This window comes from Thermobia domestica, chromosome 7 (assembly GCF_964235325.1).
Source record: "Thermobia domestica chromosome 7, izTheDome1.hap1.1, whole genome shotgun sequence".
Classification (NCBI taxonomy): Eukaryota; Metazoa; Arthropoda; class Insecta; order Zygentoma; family Lepismatidae; genus Thermobia; species Thermobia domestica.
Window position 1 is genome coordinate 251,992,587 of NC_137460.1, and position 26,305 is coordinate 252,018,891.

At 37.0% G+C, this 26,305-nt stretch overlaps 1 protein-coding gene across 1 annotated transcript in view; it reads left to right on the plus strand.

Moving 5' to 3' along the window:
* The first annotated feature begins 13,414 nt into the window (after positions 1 to 13,414).
* Positions 13,415 to 26,305, plus strand: part of LOC145690813 (carcinine transporter-like) — a 76,490-nt gene continuing 63,599 nt past the window's right edge. Inside the window, exon 1 of the mRNA XM_081766114.1 lies at positions 13,415 to 13,629. The gene's annotated coding sequence lies outside the window, so the exon portion shown is untranslated. The remainder of the gene's footprint in view (positions 13,630 to 26,305) is intronic.

Genomic DNA, 26,305 nt, shown 5'->3' on the forward strand with positions numbered 1-26,305 from the left:
TGAAAAGTTTACTGTTTTTTGCAATGTAAACTGAAGTTTTGTTTTTGTGTACTCTTTTCGTATATGATAGGCTAGGCCTATAGACACGGGATAATTAACGATTTTTTGCTGATTAGAAAAAAGAGATCATTCGTCTTATTATTAACAGACTGTTCAAGAATTTTTAGTTCTAATGTGATTATTGTGATACAAAAAGAAGGTATTAGAGACTACTTATTTGTGTTGTGTTCTCTTAAAATACATTGAAGAGAATCTTGTTCCCACCCAAATATAAATATATGACTTTATGAGCACGTAAACCTACCACTTACACCTTCTATTATTCTAAAATATTATGTATACGAATTCTACTCTATGTTTAAGTACGACTTTACAATTGTGTGTGGTCTCAATCCACTTAAAACATGTGGCCCTATTCACCTTACGAACGGCCCTATTCACCCAGATATGTTAGGATGAACAGGGCCAGTCGAGGCGAGTATACATATACATTTTTTATAGTATTATACGATTTTTGAAGAAAATATTTTTTTGTGAACTTTATAGTAGAGATATGGTATATTATAATTCTGTAAAAAGTTCTTTAATAAAGCACTAATTATAGCAGTACAAGGTAATTTTCTTGAAAGTGGCCCTATTCACACCAATCTACTATATTCTAAAATGTCGAAGGTAATGAAATAAATAATATCTATATTTCTGTGATGGATAAAATGATGGTTCGTGTTCAAATAGATCCTGAAACAAAACGCAAGGCAGGAAGTCAGTAAAAATATTTCTCCTGATACACGGAAATATAAGTCCCTTGGATATATACATGACTTCCAATATACGGTTTAAAATCGTTTATATATTAAAGCAATGGCAAATCTAGGGGTGACTGTTGAGCCTCCTTTCGCGTTTGTTAATAAATCATCATAAAGAATTACAATACATGTTACTACACATTACAGTGACGTAGTCAGAAACTCATTCAGAAGAGGACTTACATACACAAGCATACACCTACAGTCAGTGCCTGATTTAGGTTTCATATGGCCCTAAGCTATTAAAAGTAATGGGGTCTTTATATGCCTAGCTTTCTTTTTCAGCGACAAAATTTCGTCATTTTGAGTTATTTTAATATTTGCTATATAGTACTTTATGGACCTAATATATATCTGAATACATTAATTAACTTCATATTGATCTACTTACAGCATTTTATAATTTTACAACATTTACAACACATTGCATTCTTTAAAAACACAAAATAGAGGCTCATTATCTAGTCTCTAGAAGATTGCTATAAAATGAAATACGAGGTGTTAATATATTACAGAAAACTACCAATAATTATACAGGGCAAGTCAAATCGATGGACACAATTTTAGAAATTTATTCTGTGAAATCTAATAAACATATGTTATTTTGAGACATGTGTTTCAAAAAGGTTGATTTTCAAGTTTAGTTTACACGCAGTGTTTCCACTTCCTTCCTATAACGAGGAAGGTCCATAAACCGTGAGAATTGAATTTTGATGAAAATTAGTGACAAGATTCAGTTCGAGCTCCTTAGTAACGTAGTAATAGTCACTCGATGCGCAATTGCTTCGTTGAGCTGCTACACCAACGCCATCTTGAAATCCAGTAGGCAATGTTCAAGAATACCCTTTTGGCACAAAAATGAAAAAGCTTTTGGTAGATCTGACTTCACCATTGTAAACTGAGATAGAGCATGTATAGGTGGGAGAACTTCCAGTGCATGCTGTACATGTCCACGCTGTAGATGTCATCATCCTGAGAAAAATTGTCTATGGCTTTCCAGGGTTTTACTTTGTCCCTCAAGATGAACATCGCAATGTTGTTTATGCTTAAATAATGTTAGTCGCTACTCTCCCTATCCCTTTTCCGGGTTCTGGGATAGGATTTTTCATGGCTTCATACAATTTCACCAAAATTCCAGAATATCGTTACCTTCTGCTGTTTTAAGAAATGTGATCCCGTAGTTGGCAAAGGGACAGTGATTGGTGGTTGTGTCCATTGAGACATTTTCTCAGGATCACAATAACTACAATATATCACGGTTTCAATTCCACCGAAATCCAGAATACCTACCTTCTGCTGTTCTCAAAAAACGTGGTCCTTAAGTGGTCAAACGGTCAGTGCTGGGTGGATGTGCCCATTGACACTTTTTCTCAGGATCCAATATTAACAACATATTATGGCTTGAAGGAATTCCACCGAAATTCAGAATACAGTTAGCATCTATTGTTTTCAAAATGTGGCCCCGTAGTGGTCAAATGATCAGCAACATATCACAGTTTCAAGCAATTATACCGAAATCCAGAATAACGTTACCTTCCCCTTTACAGAACGAACGGCTCAAGAGTTGAGCCGGAAGTTTAAACCTTCATCATTTCGCTTCTAATTAACCTAAAGAGATAATTTAGGTGTCTATCTCTTTAGGAAGGATAAAACTTTCTACTGGTGTGTATTTCGTCTACATGAGGGGTACAGCAGCGGAAAGGTAGGGGGAGATGTTGGATATTTTAGTTCCCCCTCCCCCTCAACATTTGGGGGAGAGCGACTCTCTCTCCAAAGCAGCTAAAAATAGAAAAAGTGGTATCAATAAACATAAATAAACATCCTAACTAATGGCCATTCTTGCGCACGACAAATAAACTCTTTTGTCAACTTCGAGAAAATGTTTGTTATGTCTTCTTCTTATTCTTTTACGTGTTGAGCATGCGGAGCACAAAAGTCACCTCTTTGAAATCTATGTCTCATTAGCTTTCCAACGAGGTATGGCTTGTGTCTCTGTGCCAATTAAGCGCGTCAGGGTAGTCTAAAATATTTCGAAAAATAGGTACAGGATGATTCTCATAGGAAGCACATTCGGAACTTTTTCTCACTTGGTATTGAACTTTCGCCCTTCACTTTTCTACATGATTGTACGCAATGCCTGACGTACACGCGAAAATATTTTTTCCTGCTTACGACAAGCAACAGTGTTGCCAGCTTCTGACAAATTTCCAAGTTACAATTAGAAGGGGTACTAGGGATGCCAAAGTAAATGTCTACGATCTTCTTCAAATATGCCTACCTATCCGTCCTGTAAAAATGTAGCCCTACAGTGACCAAACGGTCAGTGATGGATGGTTGTACAAATTAAGACTTTTTCTCAGAATCACAATATCTACAACATATCATGGTTTCATTCATTTTTACCGAAATCCAGAATACTGTTACCTTCTGCTGTTTTAAAAAATGTGGCTCTGTAGCGGCCAAACGGTTAGTCATTGGTGGCTGTGCTTATTGAGACTTTTTCTCAGGATCACAATATCTACAACATATCACAGTTTCAGTCATTTTCATCGAAATCCAGAATATCGTTATCTTCGGGTGTTTTCAAAAAAGTGGCCCTGTAGTGACCAAACAATCAGTGATTGGTGGTTATGTCCGTTAAGACTTTTTCTCTCGATCGAAATAATATATCACGGTTTCAGTCATTTTTACCGAAATCCAGAATATCGTTATCTTCGGCTGTTTTCAAAAAGTGACTCTGTAGTCGCCAAATTTTCAGTATTTTTTGGTTGTCTTCATTGAGAATTGTTCTCAGGTACACAATATCTCCAACATATCACGATTTCAAGGAATTCCACCGAAATCTAATTTCCGTAAGGATTGTGCGGGGTCCTTTGCCATTTCGAAGAGAGCCATTGCCCCCTAAAACCCTTTCCTCGCAAAAACGACAAAACCCGTATTTCCTACTTTGAAGTCATCTTTGCATGGGCAGAGTTTCGTTTCTTTAACGTGGCCCTTTTATCAAGGTGACCCTTTTTTGAAAGGGGGCCATTTCCCCCCACCCCCCTTTAACCTATTTTCCAAAAGAAACAAAAGTACGTGTCGATTTATTTTAGGTCTAGTATATATGTGCCAAGTTTGCAGAAAATCGGATGACAAAAAATCCTTTTGAAGCTATCTCCTTTACATTTTCACTTTTTGGACTTAACGGGTTTTTGTCCCAAAGTCTTCAATTACAAAGCTATAGCTTGTTTAGCTTATACGTAAATCCGACACTGAATACAGTGCTCGAAAAATTGCGGGAGCCAAGTCACCATGGCAACTGGAAGTGAGTTTAGCGTCTAGTCAGGACACCTTGACTTTTGTATGGAACTGGATTTGTATTATTTGCCAATGATTTCAAAACTAGCGCACAGGTCAGAAGAATTTTTTGATCACTATATTATGTATATACGTATAACAAACATTATATGGCATTATACAGCATTCATTACATGTACTTTCCTATGAAGAACAGAAATATCGGATTTGAGGCCCATATACTGACCAAGCCTCTATTATTTTCAGTTTTATTTAATTACACATCAGTATTTAATTATTTTCAGTTTTATTTAATTTGTTTTATTTAATTTCAGTTTTATTTAATTTGAAACACCTATGAAATTAATTAATAAACAGAAGGAATTACTAAAGTTGTTTTTGCTATAGTTCTAAATAGCTATAGTCGGGTTGATGGCGCTCGTTCAATTGGGTGCTCCATGGTGAGATTATTGTTCCTCAAATTCCAATATTTCTGCACTTCTGGATCGGGGGTTCGATACATCTTAATTCAGGCTTCTCTCCAATTACCTCATGACGGTGGTTCAACAATGGAAATTAGTGCTCCTACCTGAGAAAGCAAACCACGTACACCTAAGTCACATGCGTCAAGATAATTCGGCTAAGCAAAAGCTATACAGTGTGTTTCCGTGATGCTGTGCGAATCTCAGAGGGATGAAAGATGATGTCAAAAGAAACAATTTAAGGATAGAAACGAGTGTCCTGAAATGCATGTTTTTAAAAAACAGTTTTTTTTCGATTTCTTTCCGGAAAAATTGGAAACATTGAAAAAATAAAAAATGTTTATATTAGGTTAATTGTACTAGTAATGATATCAATAATATGGCGCCTGAAAAATATAAGTTCAAAAATTTCAATATTGCGAATATTAAAAAATAGCACTCGAAAATAAAGCTATTCTAATTATTATCTGTATTAAAATACTAGATTTATGCGTATATGTTTGTTCCCACAGAAAAGTTTGTATGTTTGTCTCCGGTCCTCTCGACAATGAGATCTTGAACCCGCAAGTGCTAAAAATGTGCCATTTTCATTGGTCGATCCCAATTTTGTGCAAATTGTCCAGTTCTAATGAATATCCAAAAGAAACATGGCAATTAGTTCTTTATTAAATTTTTACGGGTACACTGGAAGTACTGAAATTTTTGAAAAAGAAAAGCATCATACCCTACGAGTTATATATTCCAACATCACGTAGTTGTATATAGGGGTTGTATATCTGTCGGGCGTTTGTTTCATGGCCAAATGATAGGAAAACGAAGGATAACAATTTCTCCAGTCTGAGATGAATGTTCATTGCTTGGAGAGGTTTTTTTCCAATGAACTCCGTATATAACTGACATAATTAATTGTGTGTGTAATTTATTTACTTATTACATAATGCATGCAAAAAGAAGGGGCGCACTTGCGGGGTCCATCGGCCCGGAGCCCCCTCAAAAAAATTCTAACTCAACATTCATTTGTACACTTTCTCAATAAAGCATGAAATTTTGATCTTACATTTTATCTTCACTCTTTGCCTTATAAAACAACCAAGTTCTATCATTCTTTTCTGAGAAATATAGTGGAAGTATTTGACAATTACTTATCGTCTTTTCGAGTGTAGAATGATATCCATTCAGACGTAATGGCTTGGAGTATTGGACCCTCGCAACGCTTAAATCTCTCTCAAAAAAAAAAAAAAAATTCTGGGTAGAATAGAGATAAAATAAATTTCCTTGTAAGCATAGAACCGATGGATGTAAGGATCTAAGTTGTTATTATTATTATTATTATTATTATTATTATTATTATTAATATTAATATTAATATTAATATTATTTTGACTTAGTCTCTGGAAGGCAGTAGATTTTTATGAACAGAAGTATACAAGAGCTCATGAATCTTTGTGATGAGACGAACTTTGTCGCTGTCTCCTATCGATATCTTCGCTTGATTATTTATTTTTTATCATCACAATAAAAGTAAATCCCGTCAGTGCATCACAAACTTGTGTATACACTTACCCATTTCTTTCCTTGCAAACGCAACTCTTAAAACCTGCAAACAATTATTCCGAAAGGTATTTCCGATTACTGTTGACAACAGTCTATCGAAACTAGATATCTTGTTCACGGAAAATTGATTTCTCACGTGACACATGAGAGATTAAAACCCATCCACCTTTCGTTGTTGTGTTATATAAATCTCAGTGCGAGTACAGATAATCTCTCGTTATCTCTGTTCCTTGAAACAGCCAACAATGGCCTTCGACGAAGATTACATATCGTGTGTAGTTCAAGTACTGTAGATGTTGACAGCTATACACGTTTATACAATAAGTAGCCGAAATGCTTGTTCTTCCACGGGAAAAATAGGTTTACGGAAAATACCTCCTCCTCCTCCTTTCTCCTTTTTGAATACGCATTTTTAGAACAGTTTAATTATAGCAACCTACAAAATACCCTATTTTAGGAATACGTTTTGAACTTCTCTATTCCATTAGGATGTAGCCTTTAACCCTTTAACTGGTTATGACGTAATACGACGTCAAGTCATGCACCTGAGAGAACACAATTCCAAAAAAAAAACTGTGCCAGTTAAAGGATTAAGGAGGTGACATGATTTTAAGAAAAGAAACTCAGCTTGAGGAGAGAATTATGTTCCAAAATCCACTTTAAACGGTTCAGCTATTTTACTGTGAGGTGATCTCAAGAAACAGAGAACGCCGATTTCAATAGGAAAAAAATATACGTATACAATAGAAAGAGCAAATCATATGCTGAGATGATAGTATATATATACTCATTTTTAATTCTAATACAATTTATTTCGAGACTAACTATATGAATTCCAGACTTGCCCCTCGAGACCGAGATGAAGATAATTATCTTTTTATTAAGACAAAACCGAGACCGAGACAGCGGGTTTCGACACGTGACAAAACCAAGAACGAGATTTCTACTTGTCAACCGAGACGAGATTGAAACGTACATAGTTTCGTTTCGTCTCGTTTCGATACCATCTTTCCAAAAAATTACTATTGTACTAAGTTTTTTTTTATCCGATCTTCATTTTACGTTTCATTCTCGAACTATGGCCTTGGCGAGAGAGACCTGGGTTCCATTCCCGGCGGGAGCTCATGTGGTTCGGATCGCAGGTTAAGGTGTATGTTCATATCTTATGTAGCCTTGCTGCTGAAAAAAACGTTGAATTCAAAATCACATCATATCACATCGAATTATGGTTCTTTTTATATCGTTCCGACTAACTTTCAGTGGGCTATAACTCCAAAATAACTCATTTATTCACCAATGTTGCTCTACTTTTTATATTTGTGTGCGTTGTGTGTCACCGAACACTAAATTATTCACACATTATTCATATTGTTGATATAAATTCGGAAATTAGAATATTAGATAACTTATTGTCTTCCTTTTGCTTCTTTAGATTTTCAAAAAATCTGAAATTTTCAAATTATCAATCTTAAGGTTTAAAACTTTTCGAATTAAAAATTCAACTCCTAATTCTGTCCACCAATGACCTTAGACTATCTGTGGTGACTACAATCTGAGATCCAAACTATGAACTTGTTTATCTACACTAGCTGAACCTGCGCTCTCTACACAGCGCATCAACCTAATATAAGCATAAATCTCCTTCCAATTTCCTCACTATATTTGTGCATGTCCCTTTCCAGACAAAAGTGAAAGACGGGAGGACTCTCAAAGAGATTTGAATTGCTATAAACAAACATAAACGTAGCATTTTAATATATACATGCTGAAGTGACTTCCTGGAAAAATTGGAGAAGTGATAATTGAAGGCAAATGGAAATGTTTTCTTCTTTATAATATTTCCCTAATATTATTTTTTCTTCTTTCCCGGCCCGAGTACGCTTCACTGCGGCTCCACAGAAGTTTGAAAGTCGCCAGCGTGCAATCGGTTATCCATCCATTCAGATTTAAGCAAAGCGCCTGAAATGCCCGTCAACCCGCTACACGTAGCTCTCCTGCGGGTTGTCTAACACAAGGATATCGACATTAACAACATCCTAGCTACATTCACGACAATGTTAATCTTATGGCTCAAAACATACCCTAAAACGTTGAGTAGGAAAAAAAGGCAGATGGAACATTTCAATAAGAACTGGCAAATCTATACAAAATTTGCAATCGGTCCGTGAAAACGGTATATTTCTAGAATCTATGGTTCCCAAGAACTCACTATCGAAGTGATTGGCCACAAACCTTTAACTTTCCTTGACCACAAATATATAAATGTAGCATTTTAACTATTGACTATTATCGTTATTTTTATACTGCATAAGTAATATCCTGGGGTCAGATTTAAGCTCATTATTTATTTTGAAATTAAAATATTTCAAAATGTATTACCATTAGTAGTTCATTGTAGACTGTTTACTACTACTAAACTTTAATAGATTTAACTAGTTTTGAGGACAAAAATCGTTTTCAATTTTTTTTGACTAATCGTTTTTTTTTTTCAACTACAAAGCGAAACAACTTTACTTAAATGAAATTATTTTTTGCTTATCCGAAAATAATAAAGTATGAAAATACACTTATTTTCATGTAAGGAAAGCATTCAGTTATTAATGCTGAGAAAACAAATTTTGTAACCTGTCATTCAAAAAAAAAAAAAAAAAAAAAAAAAAAAAAACTGATAATTGATGCACAATATTTAGTCTTAAATGTGTCTTGATCACATATCCGTTAGACACAGAACAAATATAGATACTTCTGTTGTTTTAATAACAGTCAGTACATACAGTGGTTTGTCGTGAATAACCCTTGCACACATTTCGGTTGCACACAAAACAAATCCAAGGATGTCTTTTGTCATCAATTCGAGAACAAATAGCACAACTCTTCCTTGTAGCTGGAGAATCTGTTGGGGACGGTCTTCGTTGATGTTCCCAGTTAGTCGTAACAATGACTGCCGAAGGCTACGAGAAAGTGTTCCGCATCCGACCCTTACTTTTAGATAATCTTTAATGAGAGTCATCCCAATCAGTGGCGGATCTAGAAGGTGAAAACTGCCGCGGGGGAAAGTGCAGCCAGAACCCAGACTATGGTAGGTATATCATGAGATTAATATAAACTTTTAAAAGTATATGCAATACCTTACATTACATTTGTAACTCAAGAAACTGGGGGCCTAGGGCCTCCGGCTGCGGGCTAGCCGCCACTGATCCCAATATTCTTCATGAAGTCTCGTTTCTGAAGCCTTCTTGGTTCTTTGGAAAGATGGTAAAGAACATGGCTATTTACGCATACATCGTCCACTATTCTGTAGAAAATTACAAGACGCCATCTTGTGCACCATCTGCCAGTTCTGAGTATTGCACACACATCTCTGTAACACTGTCTTAGAAAACAACAGAAAAATATAATGCAGAAAAAAGTACAGCGCAAGTACTATCCTGGGGCCAATTTCGACCCCAGAGGTTTGCCACAATCGAAACAACAAAGAGCATGGACACAAACACCCGTTTGGTACGAGATTTCAAGATCAACTGAGAATAGAAGACTGCATGCCTCAGTGAAGCAAAATACATTTTGTCCACAGCTAGAAATGTGTTTGCTGGGATTAATTTGACCTCACGATAGTAGTTAAGAGTTAATATATAGAACAATAGGTTATAATAATTACCTATGAGGTTTCATGCTCAAAAACTGGAGGTAGAGGTAGGGATGAACCAATAAGATTTCGTCACGAGTAACATTTCATCAATGACATCAGACTGTGTTATGTACTTATTCATATAATCATCTGATACAATAAAGTCTCTCATCTTGAACGCGGGGAAAATCCCTAAAGCACCAAATTTATTTTTTTTTTGTAATGATTTGCCTATGCGAGAGATCAACGTACCGTACAATTTTACATATGTATATTCCCAAGTCCTGGAAAACGATTACAAAACTTTATTTTATTTTTGAAAATTTCTAAATTTAAAGATGAACCGAAGTTACACTTCCCTAAATTTGAGAAGAATGTCTCAACATATTCACACTCATTGAAATAATTCATCCATATAATCAATCATATGTTAGACTAAAACCAGATCTTAGAAGATAAACTAGGTCACAAGCCTCCCAAATTTGAAATTTTTGCTTTTCTTTCCATAGAAGGAAACATGGACTATCCAAATTTACAGATGTATATAGCTTAGTCCGAGAGAACATTTATATTTTTTATTAGTTTTTTTGTCAATTTTTTTTAAAAAAATATGATTGGACAGCGGCATACCTCCCAAAATTTTAAAGGGTGTATCATGGTACAATTCGCGGCAAAAAACCTGCAACATGAGGATGTAAGTTTATTGTGAAACTACGCCTAACAGCACAGGGAATGAACATAACATCTAAGTAGAACAAATCACGCCAGGATAAACCTCGGCCTCCTCCCGTGCACACTTATTTTGGAGCAAAAGACTTCGTCATTTCACAATAAACTTATATGCTCATGTTGCAGGTTTTTTGCCGCGGATTGTACCTGTGTCCTATAGCTCAGAAACCAATGTATTTATCTATATGCTCATTAGAATAAAGTTTCATCTTAGCAGCAGTGATAGAGTGGGTCAATGAAAAGTTGACCCATGACCCACTGACCCACCACCTACCATGATCCGTGACCCATTGACCCACGACAGTCCATAACTCACCATCCACCGTGATCTACTCGTGAGATACTAAGTTCTTCGCAAAAATTCGGACTCTTATCCTCCTTAGATTATGTATTATAAAGCAATATAATTAAAGCAATATGATAACATCAAGCTGGGATTTTGGCCTAACTATATACTAAAAGTAATTTCATCTGACCTTGTCATTTGGCCGTGATGATCGCGCACATATAGTTACATTAATTTTTATGTAATAATTCATGTATCAGAGGTGATTAAAAAATATTTTTTTTCCAGTAGTCAGCTCCTATAAAAACGATGAGGCTGTGTCTCGAAAGCCAAGTAGTAGGTCTTAATACTATTATTACAATTACAAATATCAATATCCAAAAGTGCGTTAAGTTCTGTTTTCACCTAGATTTGCTCACCTTAGGAAGTAAATGCATACAAATGAAAAACGAAGAAAAATGGAGGCATTGAACGTAAAATGTAGACAAATTTACCAGTATTCAGATGCTGTCTACAATGCAGTTAGCAACAGACGACTGGGTCGATGGGTCAGAGTGGGTCAAGGTGGGTGGGTGGTTGCAGTGGATCACGTCCTGTTACCCCTGACCCCTTGATCCTCGCCCCTGACCCACTTGATCCTCGCCCCACTGACCCACTCAATCTCTACTTAGCAGACCATGGGGCACTACTTTCAAAACCCCGTCTCATACTAATTTAAATTAGCTACGAAAATTCAAAATTCCTGCAAAAAATATAGTGTTAATTACGTGTAGTTTTGGTATTTTTTTAAAAAAAAAAAGTACAGGAAGATATAAGATGAATCAATGAAATTTAGAGAGGTATGTATTTGCGTTCTAAATAACATTTAACCAACTTTTACTTTTTTATAATTCTCAGATTTAAGGTGGGCCAATACACCCCCTCCCAACATTTAAGAGGGTTGATCTAGGTATTGATGCGTCACGTAAGATAATTGAGAATTGAAGAGAATTGAATATGTACTCAATCATATAACCGTGTTATACAATCAAGTCATCAAAGGAGATAAACTAGATCAATAACCAACCACGTGGTAAGCACATGGTAAGAGGAATATTTTGGAAATCTTTTACTCATAGAAAAGGATAAGCGGGACCATTTTCTGTCAATTTCCAAATTTATAGGCGTGGGCCAATGTACCCCTTTCAAAATTTGAGAGAGTATCATTCATTTAAAAAATGAATGCCTATAACTTATCCATATAAGCTTCATCAAAGAGTATAAATTAGATTAGAAACCTCTGATATTTGAATTTTTGGCAATTTTTTGCCTATAAAAGGGAACGAGTAAACCAACCAAACTTACAGAGTTACATACCTCTGTTCGCTACTACCATACCAAGGTTTTAAATTTGATAATTTCTAAAATTTAGAAGGTGGGTTCTATTCACTCCTCCTAAAATTTAAGATGGGCAATGCACCGTGTTAAAATTTCAATTTTTTGTTCTTATGTTCCGTTAGGTATTGACCCCCTAGGTAATGGTCAACCTTTTGAACATATGATATACAGGCGCAGTTCTTCTTAAATTTATGATATGTGTTGAGTAACATTTAGTTGGTATTCATTTGACAACACTTTTATGTTTCATTATGTTGTACAACAAATAAATGACAACGATGTGATTTCAGTACTGTTTTTTTTTTTTTTCACAGTACTGTTGTTTAAAATATCAGCGATATGAGCTTCGTTGCTAGGCCCATAGTCAGAACACTAAGGCTAACTGGAATTCATCTTACAATCCTGACTGTTTATGCTCGTGAGCATACATCTCTTTAAACAAACAGCTAGAAGTGTTAAGGAGGTTGAGTTCTCTGGCCTAGCTACAAACTTCTGTAAAAACCCGGTCTCTTGATAAAATTCTGTGCACATCACTAAATGTGACAGTATCAATTTCATATTTCATGAAAATACTTTTCAGTCGCCTTGCGATGTATAAGAAATGAACCATCGTCTGATGTCTCAACAGAAATGAGAAAAATTTATGTGTTTGATCTGTTTTACAACACCTACTATTTCATCATATGACATTTCATATATCACCAGAAGGAACGAGATGGGCGAATATGTGTTGAGCGTGGTTGATTCAGCCATAGATTATGAAGCTTATTCAAAGAGGGAGGGCAAGAGTTTCAGAATTGCGTATACATTGCAGTAATATTTATTGATTTACATATTCAGAACGAGTGTTAGCATATCAGTGTAGCGTGCACTTGTTTTTTCGTTTTACTTAGTCTACTGAAGATAAACTAGAGTTTTCAGTAGTGAAGTAATAAAGAAAATAAGCTGTTTTGCACAGAGATGCACAGGATAAGCAAGTAACACTTGAAATTTTATTTTGCTTTTATTCTGCTGATAGTTTCCGCGGAATGGAATCAGCAGAAGGCTTTAGTGAGTGATCTCAATACCCTATTGTGATATTTACAATTACGATTACGTAATAATAAGATTGAAAATAGCCAATATCATTTCTTGAACAAGTGAAATAGAAAATATATATATATATATGATAATCAATTTTGACTTTGGACACAATACTCAGAGATAAGATATAGTAGGAAGCCTACCTTTTTGAAGATAATGACCAACGTCTTGAACAGAGTCAATAATTTCATTGTGGCGACTGGACATTCGCCCAAGAGAAAGTGTCAAGAGATTGGGACCAGATATGAACAAAACAGATAATTTTCCTTCTGATGTAAAACAATTTGTGAGCAATTAAGAAAAGTGTCAATTTCAAAAGTGATCGAGGAAGATTGATCTGGGAAAGGAGAAGAAGAAAAAATATTGTTAATTTATTGTTGATTAATTGCTTAATTATTGTGGAAGGTAAGAAATAATACAGATTCTTAATGAAATAGAGACGTAATTACATCATACAGCTTAATGAGTAAAATGTTAGATATTAATTACAGATAATCTGTTTGTGAAGTATATTTTAGACAGTCTTCAGAAACATGAAAAGAATAGAAATGAAATGTTTGTTTTACGTCCCACGGTTATGCTAGCTAGGCTAAAAGAGACGGTGATGATGTGAAATGAATGAAGAAAGTGGGAGAAGACGGGAGAACTCCGAGGAAATCCACGCACAACGTGTTTGACTAGGGATGCGCACGAGTCGAGTCGAGACAGAATTTTCCTGAGAAAATTCGAGTCGAGACACAGCTCTTCCAATAGAAAAATATACGTTTTTCGAGTCGAGACATCACTTTTACACTACATTTTCGAGACGAGACAGACTCAAATCTTGTCTCGTGCGCATCCCTATGTTTGACCGCCACATTCTTCACATGGCGCAAGCTCGGATCGAACCAAGGACCGTGCACAGTAAAAATGGTTGTGTTAATTCAACTCAATTTTAACACAAGGCAGTGATTCCAGCGTGACTACCACTATGCGGTGTTAGTTCAACACAGACCCCGTGGTGTTGGCGTTTAACACAGGGGGTGTGTTACGTCTTTAACACACAACCGGTGTTGAGCCATACCGTAAGCGTTAATGAACCACAAAATTACTCCCTCATAATATGTTAAATCGCCTATATGCGTAATGTGTTTACATTGGGCTGAATCTAAAAGAACCACTTTAAACAAGTAAAAAAAATACTCCCGTGGTGAGGGGGAGGGCACGAACCACCAATCTTTCGATTACTAGCCGCATGCTCTTCCGACTTGGAAGCTATGAAGAAAACGTCGCTTGTAGAGGGATAAATTGTTGAGGTCTTTTGAATTTGGCTAATCAGAGTCCTCCTTTAAGCCGCTTATATTCGACGATAACCGTTCAGGAGAAGATAAAATCTGCTCACCATGTAATTTTATAACAAAATGAGGACTGTCTATTTACTTTATTTTATAGTTTTTCCATATTCACTTTCAAATAATCGGCGACAGTTGCCATCTAATAAAGTTGATGAGTTTGCTGCTTCTAGTACACAATCGTTTAGAAAAAGAAGCAATAAATGCATTAAATGTGGGAGATGAAATTTTGTGTATACCTGGATTTGTTTAAGTATTTCTTTCTACTGTGTTTGTCTGTAGCTTCAAATCATAAGCCTTTATAAGTAGAAGCCCAACATATTTGGCAATCACGCAGAAAACAACACCGAAAATTCTACACTTATGTTAATTTAACACACAGACTGTGTCATTTCAATTACCGGCATTTGACACACAACTCCAAATGGAGAGTGAGTTATTCTAACCACTTGTTTCTGTTATATTTTAACACAATCGTGTTAACGCATAGGCATGTCGTTGAAATAACAAGGATTTTTTACAGTGTATGCACGAGAGAGAAATATGAAAAGGATATTCGGCTACTATTTCTTACATAATAATAATAATAATAATAATAATAATAATAATAATAATAATAATAATAATAATAATAATAATAATAATAATAATAATAATAATAAGAATAATAATAACAAACTGGTATCCTTTCTGTTCAGCTATTACTTTCATAGAATTTGTTCGATTTTAATGAAGCTTGGCATATATTTCTTGATTGACTGATTGATTAGGGTTGAACCTTTCATTTAAGTAGAGAACATCGTGGCTCAGTGGTACAGCTCTTACCTCTGGTGCATGGGATCCCTATTTCAATCCTTGGCCAAGTAAACTTGTGATGGACTACATCGTGTTTGAAGTTTTCTCGGGGTACTCCCGTTTCCTCCCATACTCTCATTCCACCATTTCTTGCATCATCATTGTGCGTTAATAATTTGTCTCCCTTAGCCTAAAGCCCGTAATCGTGGGATGTTAAAGATTTAATTTCAAGATTTTGCCAATTAAGAACAAGGTTATGTGATACGTCATATATTGCTTAAACTACAGTTTGAACCACTTTGATTTTTATCCGAGTTATGTACTTCTGCCGGTGATCTAATCATGCATTTCCCGCATATAAGTTAATATACGCACATCAGCCACTACATACCTATTTTCTTTAGGCTTACCAAACAATCTTATTGTTTTGTGTTATAATTAGCCGTATGGAGTGCTGGATTTAGGTTTGGTGGTGTCCTAAGTTATTGAAGGTAATGGAGCCCTTTATGTGTCCAGATGAGCGTAGGCGTCCTATATAAAGAAATGAAGAAACTAGTGATATTTTAAAAATAAGGCTAGCAGAAGGGGGTCCTTGCTTACATCATAGGACTTACACAACACGAAGCACTGTTGTTATATATAGCTACATTTTATCTTATTTACTGTTTCTCTTATAGTTTGGAAATGTAAATCCAGTTTTTCCTTTATTTTTGGGAGCCCCCAACAGAGTGGGAGCCCTAAGCTATAGCTTGTTTAGCTTATAGATAAATCCGGTACTGGCCGTATGCGAGGAGCTGAATTCACTTCACAAAATAATAAACAATAGTGTCACAAGATGGAGTTTGGTATACATTTCTGATCACACTCCATTTCGCACTCAAACGCTTTAACCATACGAATGAATATTTAAAAAGATAAAATGTTTAAATGTTTAGATATGTCGAGTAGAAAGTGATTTAGTTTCATTTCATTTTAGCATTGTATTTCACGGACAGATTAGTAATTTGTATCCTGAGTATTGTACTAACCAGCTAATCCGTTCGATACTGCGGGCAGTCTATCAAGCAAGGATGACATCGATAATTACTCCCCATAGAAATACATGAGGAACTGATTTTTCAATGTCTTTATCTTTGGATGAACTAGACGGATGACCTCCATCAGCGAACTCGATTTCTAGCTTCTGGCCTTCTTTACCCTGGCCAAAATTGATGGTGATTCATCGGGTAGCTTCTGAAATTTTGTGTCACCCGAACAGACTCAGGAACAGACAGACTATACATATAGAGATAAGAAGTTTTCCTGTAAACAAAAACCTTTAGGATTCCTTACAAAGAAAAAGAGAACAAATCTTGACTTCTTTCTGTTGTAAATGAAATCTTTGAGTTTAACGTCCCACGATTATGCTCTTTAGGTTAAGGGGACTGATGATTAAGGCAAGTGAATGATGATAGAAGAGTTGATGGAATGAGAAAGTGGGAGGTAACGGGGAGTACCCCGACAAAACCCACAGTCACAATGTTATCCACCCCAAACTTAATTGGCTGGAGATCGAATCGGGGGTCCCACCCAACAGAGATAAGCGCTCTATTTCTTTCTGTTGTAAATCAGTGTGTTTTGAGCTCCCTCGTGGCTATATAGTTAGCGTTCGCGTCTCCGGAACGGGAGAACCGGGTTCAATTCGCAGCGGGAGATCGTGTGGTTCGGGTCCTACGTTAAACTATAGGTCCACGTCTCATATAGTCTCCCTACTGAACGTGACGCTAGACCCCAAATCAACCAATATCGTCGATTGCTCAAGTCTTACTTTCACTCTGAAATTTTCTGTTATTGCACACGTGCCCCTTTAGTTATATCCTACAATCATCATGGATATCTTGAATTATGCAGATGTATGTGTTCAGAACATACTCTTTCTTTGCTGCCCACCAAATAAGATTCCGTGGTGATTAACATTACGTTTCCTATAGTATAGTGATTGTTAATATTATATTTCGCTTTAAACCGTCTTTAACTTACCGTATGTAGTAAGTGCAGGTAATTGAAAAGTTTTTCTCCTCCAAACTTATTTCTGACTGTTTGACAGATATTCAGAGCTACTACTGATGTTTGTAGGTTTGTTAGAAGATATTTTAAGGACAATAGATCTCGGCGAAATAATTGTTGGCACTAATGTAATTTACCAACATTACCCTATCCTTTTCTTATTTCATCTGCTAGGATTTCAGATTTGATGATTTTTGCACTAAATGTTGAGTACCGTAAGTAACAATAACGGTTTCCACTTCTTCGTCCTTTTTCATTGATGATAACAATCTTCGGTCTACTCTTTTGAAATATCTAGGATCAATATTAACACACCAAAACCATATCCACTAAGAAGTTAAATGTCGACTAAACACAGGGAATTCGTGTTATTATTCAGTTTAAAAACTTATGTTGTTGCGAATTCTGTCAAGAAATTTGAAGCTTAAAATATATAAAACGATGATCATGTCTGTTGTACTATATGGTTGCGAAAAATGGCCGCTTACTGTGAGGGAAGAACGTAAAGTATTTGAGAACAAGATCCTTACACGAATATTTGGACCCAAGAGAAATGGGAATGGGGGAAAGTTCATAATGAGAAACTGCATAATTCACACTCCTTACCGAACATTGTTAGGATCATGTCTAGGAGGCTCAAGTGGGCAGCTCATGTAGCTAGAATGGAAGAAAGTAGGAACGCTTTCAAAGTCTTAACAGGAAATCCAATAGCAAAAATACCATTAGGAATACCTAGGCACAGATGGGAGGCCAATATTAAGATGGATCTCGCAGAAATAGGAGTACAAAGTACAAACTGCATGCAGTTTGCTAAGGACAAAAGTCAATGGAGAGCTTTTGCGAACGCGGCATTCAACCTCCAGGTTTCATAGGCCATAGAATTAGTTTAATTTCCGGTCTACTGAGCCGCTGTTATATATGTTCTGATTTCTTGGTCCCACTTTTGTTCGTATTTCAAGCACTGAATTTGGTTGGCAGATGTAGTATGGTTTGGTATTCGTAATTGGTTCCATGTTTTGGTGCAGAAATTAGTGTATGATTGTTGTACTTTTTAAAGAGAGTTTAGTGTGTGCATATTAAAACTACTAATTAGAATTTTAAAAGAATGTGTAAATTGACTGAAGATTGCCACTTTTAAAAAAATAAACACTGTAGGTCAAAATACTGTTACTAAAATAACTTCGATGCGACGCGATTGTTACATTGGAAATTAGTTTTGTGTCGATGCTCTTGTGGATTGATTTGTCTTAGGTATAGTCAATGAAACTTATTTCCAAATTTTTACAAAGGCCATGGTTTGGAGCATCGTAATTTGCTATCAATATGTAATAATGCAGTGGTTTCCAAACTTTTTTGATTGACGATACACTTTACGAAGCGCCATTATCAGAACAAACTTATTTGCTATTTTTATTATTAATAATAGGAATTCACAATACTCCTATTACATATTGCAAAACCATCACCAGAAGATCCTGTACTTGTACTACTCGACAATCACGAAAGTCACATTTGTAATAAGTTTCCACTACGACAACATGCTGTTCCGCCGGGAAGCGCTCTATTCCTACCCGTACAGAAAACAGATGGCGACTATGCACTATTCGGTGCTCTGTGACCAGCGTTGCCAGACTCACAGCTCGGAATTATTCCAAAACCTGATCGAAATTATGCTAGATTCGGTCAAATTATGCTAGATTCTCATAATTACTAACTCAGGAGTTCTTAAACAAAAAACAATCTGTAAAATTAAAATTAACAACTCAGGATGTGGAAAAATATATCGTATAAATCAATGCAAAGTGTTTGTTTACATATTTTGAAAGAAAATGACCTCGCAGTAAAAGGATTAGAAAACCCTGGGTGGAGCTAACAAATATATATATATATATATATATATATATATATATATATATATATAAAATTGCATCTTTTGGGTGGACTGGGCCAAACACATGGCGAAAGGACTTTGAGTCACCTACATTTGTGTGCTACATGTTTTATCTTAACGTTCAAAACCCATTTTCAGAAAAAAAACTAAATTGTTTTTACTCCCACGCTCCTTCTGTAAAGGCATCGGTAAAGCGATGACTTCCCGCAGTTCGAAACTTGGTTCGAACAATAAGACTGACTGTATGGTTTACCGACTGTATGAATCAATGGGAGAGGGGGAATCAATATTTCTGCCGTTCTTTTAATTCCCACTATCAACTTCTTTCTCATCTCAAGTTTTGCAGCTTTTTGATAAACTTGCTGAAATTATGCTAGATTTGGGCAGGATGCTAAAAGAAAGATGCTAGGTGCTAAAGACACGCAAATTATACTAGACCTATGCGGCATGAGTCTCTGTAATATTCTAAATTATTTGTGATTTCTACATCTTCTAAATTATTATTATTTGTTCGAACTATGCTTTCTGATCGTCTACAAATTACCTCATTGCTCTTGACGATAATAGCGACATCTATTGACGGAAGGTAGGAGTCAGCGCGACTAGAGACAACTATTATTCTGAATGTGAATTATTAGAAGCATAAATGAGGGGTTTTGTTTTAGAATAACAATTATTATTAGTAGTACTAATAATAGTAACATTACCCTAGTAGCAAGAAAGCTTTCGGCTAGTTGGAGCATGCTTGGCTTTTGGTTTTCTACGCTTGCACTTGAAGCGCATGCTTTCATACAACAGATGAAGCGATTCTTTAGATACTTCGCAGAGCGTAATAGCATCACTGGCCGTTCATTGGCTATTGACTTGACTTGTAAAAAGCTTGCGTCAAGCTTGAATGGAACACTAAATGCAAGGTTACTCCCGTGTAACTTCGGTACTGGAATTCAGCTTGCGGCATGCTTGCATGTTTTTCAATCAACCTGAATGCAAGCTTGGCCGACTTGCAATTCAAGCTTACAGCAAGCAATTGGCAAGTTGTTTCTGCTACTAGGGTTACCAGTAGTAGTAGTAGTAATGAAAACTTTACTAATCCCTAATTCTTGTGTCTAATTAATGCGTAAACTAAATTTTATCTATATTAGGAGGTAAGTATCCTGTGAAAGTGTTGATAAAATGAAAGGACTCGAGATACTACGTCTTGTACAGACATCCTCTCGAAAGCTGTGAATTGTTTATGAGGCAGTGACGTTAATAGTACTCAATTGTGTGTATGCTTTCCTTTGCATGGAATGAACTTAGCACAACCAGAGTAGTTCAGAGATTAACGTCCGATAGTGATAAAACATTTCGTAACAACTAAAGTAGCCAATTAATTGTTAATTTTATCATAGCTTTTTAAAACAGACTATGAAATAGATAATTGAACAAATTTTCAAGATAACGAATATTGCTAATTACACTTTTAATATGTTACCTGCAGAGCTGTTATAATATTATGAGAACGACTAGAAAGTTTCATAATTAATATGAGTTGGGATTAGAAATAATGAGTCTAGCTGAGACTTTTAAGCATTTTTTAAATTCATATAGGTGGCTCAGTGCTAGAGTGTTTTATTTCTGGTGCGTGGGGTTACTATAGTTCGATCCCTGACTAAATAAGTTTGTGGTAGACAACATCGTGTCCGCGGGTTTTCTCGGTGTACTCCCATTTCCTTTCACTTTATCATTTTACCAATTCTTCCATCATCATTCAGTTACGTTAATTATCGTCTCCTTTAGACTAACGAGCATAATCGTAGGACGTAAAACTGAATGATTTCATTTCATTTTCTCCTTCTTTAGACTGACTTCTCGGGAGGGTGTGAAATCATGACACGGGACGTGGAGGGACACAGAAATAAAAACGCCAGGGCACTGGAACGTTTCGACATATACTACAGTTCATATATTCGAACATCCATAATTGTTAAATACTATAAGATTAGAAATACTGCTAAATACTACTTCACTCATTAATAGAGAGCATGTATGCAGGTGCGTCATTTCAGACTTCGCTTGGGGAGAAGGGGGCAAGAGTACCACCGACATAAGACGTCCACGTTTTGTGCTAGTATATTAGTAGACAATCGGTTAAAGTATATCCCAGACAGCAATTTAAGCTTGCTGCAAGTTGCCACAAGCTTGCTGTGGCAAGGTCAATTAGCTTGCCGCAAGCTATACTATGCAAGCCAATTATTTGGTCTAGGAATTAATTCGTGCGGGTGGACAAGAGATGGCGCAACGAACGGAGCGTCCCACAGTTCCGTGTATCCACACATGTGTTGCAAACCTCTGTCATCGCGTATCGTTCGTAGTATAGATCAGTGGATTAAAGCGTCAACAACACCAGTTTGTAGTTAAGTGAACATGGCGCAATTTGTGCCTGATAAAGTGTTTTTGCGGGGTGTCCTGCTGCATTACTTTAACATGCAGAAAAGTGCGACTGAAAGTCATCGCATTTTGGTGGATGTGTATGGTGACCATGCTCTAGCTGAGCGAACGTGTCAGAAGTGGTTTGCACGGTTTAGAAGTGGTGATTTCGGCTTGGCAGACCAAGAGCGAGCTGGACAGCCAAAAAAATTTCAAGACGAAGAATTGACAGCATTGCTCGAGCAGGATTCGTGTCAAACGCAGGAACAACTTGTAGCAGCATTAGGCGTTGATCAAACAACAGTCTCCAAACGCTTGAAAGCCATGGGAATGATTCAAAAGATGTCACATTGGGTTCCACATGAATTGAAAGACAGAGACGTTGAAAGACGAAAAACCATTTGCGAATTGCTGCTTCAACGACAGAGCAGAAAGGGGTTACTGCATCGAATTATTACGGGTGATGAGAAGTGGATCCATTACGAGAACCCTAAACGAAAAAAGGCCTGGGTGAAACCAGGTGAACCAGGTCTATCACAACCAAAACGAGATATTCACTGTGCAAAGGTTGTGCTGTGCATATGGTGACATATGAAAGGTGTGGTGTACTATGAGCTGCTGCAACCGGGTGAAACTATGAATGGAGAACGTTATCGACGACAATTAATGCGTTTGAAGCAAGCTCTGGCCAGAACACGACCAGAATGGGAGAACAGACATGATAAACTTATTGTTCAACATAATAACGGTCGCCCACATGTCGCAAAACCGGTCAAAAAATATTTAGAAAATGTCGGATGGGAAGTTTTACCCCACCCGCCGTATTCACCAGACGTTGCTCCTTCGGACTACTACTTGTTCGATTGCATGAACAACGATTTGATTGGACAGCGGTTTACTTCTTCAGAAGATATCGAAACATGGGTCTCTGACTGGATCGCTTCCAAGGATGAGGACTTCTTTCGCCACGGAATCCGTACATTGCCTGACAGATGGGCGAAAATGGTGGCTAGCGATGGACAATATTTTTCTTAAGGTATTTATGTATTTTGTGTTTGTACTACAGCTTCAATGTGTGCGTACCAACCGCACGAATTAATTCCTAGACCAAATAGCTTGCTGCAAGCTTGTGGCAAGCTAGTTAGTTACATCGGGGCAAGGCTTGCACAAGCTTGTCTTCACAAGTTAAACACAAGTCAAATTATCTCAAACGCAATCCAAGTTTAAGCGTATTCTCATCAATGGCAAGCTTTATTAAGCTTATTGCAAGCGAAAACACGCCAAACAAGTTATATGGAATCTTTCAGTAAGCGAATTTAGATAAACAGTATAATTTAACTGTCTGACTAAATCTATGCTACAATATGTTTTCCCCTCCCCTTCCCAATTATTGAAGCAAATGCACAACCATGAAAACACCCAAGTCTCGGATCCGCTTCTGCAAAACATCAAAATGAGCATAATTATTACATTTTAGTTCTGACAAGCAACGGCCACGGTCACGGTCACGGTCACGGTAATGGTGAAGTTTTGTGAAGAGTATCGGGCCGAAGCCCCTGACTCCATGAATAAGATGACATAAAGAATATATATAGATGTGCAGGTGGCTAGTTGGGTATTACTATTGTTTTATTATGTCTGGTGGTCTACATCTGCAACTGTCGCAGAGTAGCTGATAATGTTTTTACAAGCTATGGAAAGATATTAAATGCGTGGCGTGCGATGAACATTCCGTAGAGCGTATTCGGTGCCGATGGTGGCTATAGCGGGATTAACATGTCTTGGTAAAGTATGCCAGAACTTATGATGGAGATGCCGTAGAACTTCTCTAACAGGAGGCAGCTCTAGATCTTCCAGAATTTGTCTGTTGAGCGTATATCTGTCGTGACCAGTGATGATGCGACCGGCTCTCGTTTGTACACTTTCGAGTGTTTGAAGATGGCTATTAGAAGCATGTTGCCAGGCAGGACATGCATAAGAAAGTGTGGACAGGACTATCATCTTGAATATGTGCACGCGGACCTCATGAGAGAGCGAACTGCATCGAAAAATGGGGTACAATGCCGAGATTTTCCGTAATGCTCGTTGCTTTACATCTTTGATGTGTGGAGCGAACGTGAGCCCATGATCTAATATCACACCCAAATATTTCGCATGCGTGGCGTGAGGAATGTGTACGTTCTCATATATTAAATTTCGAGGGTGACAAGCAACGCGCCGTTGCTTCTTACAAATATCTAATACGTTGTTATATTAGCCGCGAGTATTTGAAATTTCTACCTTTTTATATAAAAACGCAGAAAAATGTTTATGCTTTAAACACAGCGTTCAGATAAAGTTTATACTGTAAGTTAAACTTGAAGTTTATATTAAAATATCTGCAACAGTTCTGTATTCTTTCGCAAAATAAGTAGGGTCAAATCTGCTGCCATCTATGTTCACATTTATGCTTTATATATAAATACTATAATTCGTTATGCCTCATGGTTACCGAAATATGAGAAAATAAAGGGTGATATTATAGGTACGTGGGACTAGAGTACTAGAGGACTAGACGGCACAATTAAAAAAATAATTAAGTTTGTCCTTTATTCAAGCTGAATGCTAACAAGACGCTAACAACGCGAACACTACCTTGTCGCCGAAAGTTAAGAGGTCAGCGTCACGTGGTTTTTGAGAACAACTGAAAATCGAACGCGCGCTGGCTTTTTACTTCAATCTAAAGAAAAGCGTCTCGCAAGTCAAGCATGGGTTGCCCGTACTACAGCTTGCGCTAAGCAGAAATAAGCTTTTGTGTATAAGCCAAAGCGAAATAAAATCAAATAAAAGCGACAGGCAAGCTTGCGGTAAGCAAACATGCTGTCTGGGATGTATTCCTCAAACTCTTGGAGGGGGGGCAATTGCCCCCTTCTGCCCTCCCTAAATGACTCCCCTGCATGTATGTTAATTACATATGAATTACTGTAAATAATTCACAAATTTCTAAAAATAGTCTTACTTTTTTGATTTCCAGTAAGTTGTTAATGGGGTGATATTTCCTTTTAAAAAAAATAATTAAAGAAATTTCACTTCCCCAGGATTTCGCACCCTCCTTCTTAACGACAGAAATGATTCAATTGGTTAAGAAATCGAACGTAAACAGATACGAAGTTTACACAGTCATCGGCTTCATATCAAATATTAAGTATGGTGCTAGCTGTCTTAGGTTCGATTCCCGTTGTGAACACTTGATCGAAAAGGTGTAACAGCTTTTCCAGGGCAGCCATCCTTAGTAAGGTTTGTCGTGAGTTTTCCTCATTCACACCAGTTAAGTGGCGGGATTGTACCTAATATAATAGCCCCATGCCGCTTCCTTCCTTTCACAATCCCTTCTTCGTCTCCAAATTCCCCGGGCAGAGTGATCGCCGAGGACGTCATTCTTCATGTGTATGACGGGCTAAAATGACCATAGATGCCGAAAGTTCAGAAATGTAATTCCTAATTTTAATCCGGATACTAAATAGAAGTTGAAGCTTCCCGAGCTCAATCTCTGTCTACGCCACTGACAAAGACAGGATTAAAACTTGCTTGTAGATAATCGACATCGTTGAAAGAGTGAAGCCATCGAAGCGACGACTGAAGGCACTTTTCTAGAACGATACAGATATTTATTTATATGAATAAATGAATTGGGTCACTACAAATACATTTTAGTAGGCGGCTATTTGAAGCGTTCGCAAAGCGTTTTTATTGATCATGCGTACGCTTGGAATACGGTGACCATGTACTTAAATGTGGATGACTAATCGCAATGCGCTGCAAATGCGAAAGCAATAAAAACGCATAGAAAACGTCGACTCAAGCGTATTTGTTGCGTTTCGGAACAATAGACCGCCTGTTGAAATGAAATGAAATCTTTGAGTTTTACGTCCCACGATTATGCCGGTTAGGCTAAAGGAGACGGTGATGATGAGTAATGAATGAAATGGTGGAATGAAGAAGGTGGGAGGAAACGGGAGAACTCCGAGAAAACCCTCGCACGCGGTGTTTGTCCACCACAAATTTTACTTGGCGGGGGCTGGGATCGAACCCGGGACTCCAAGCACCAGAGGTGAACGCTCTACCACTGAGCCACCGCTGTCCCAGACCGCATGTTGTTTAAAAGATGTCTAAAGGAAGGAGTAAAGAAATTATGTATTGTCAGGCAAGGGGATTTTAGCAAGGAACAGCTGCTTTGGGCAGAGTATTGAGACTCTGCTATTATAGACCTAGACCTGGGAAAAAAGACCTGGAATCCCTGACTGGCTCACAGTATGATTTACAACTCTGGCGAAAGTAAAAATACCGAGTAGACACCTAGGTCGCGTTCGCTGCTAGGCTTAACGCTTCGAAAACACAATCTCGAATAGCCACAGACTTATTCATGTTTTAATCCTTACAACGTTTAAAAAGCAATGCATAATGTGTTAAGGTATTCAATAACTTTCAAGCCATCACCCATTGTTTTGTTGTTATATAACCTTTGTTTTATGAATTTCCTTACAAACAGGAAGTAGTATTTGAGAGTGAATTGTTAAAAGACATTTTTTAGCTTTAGATCGGTATAAGTGTAATCTCTTGAATAAACTAA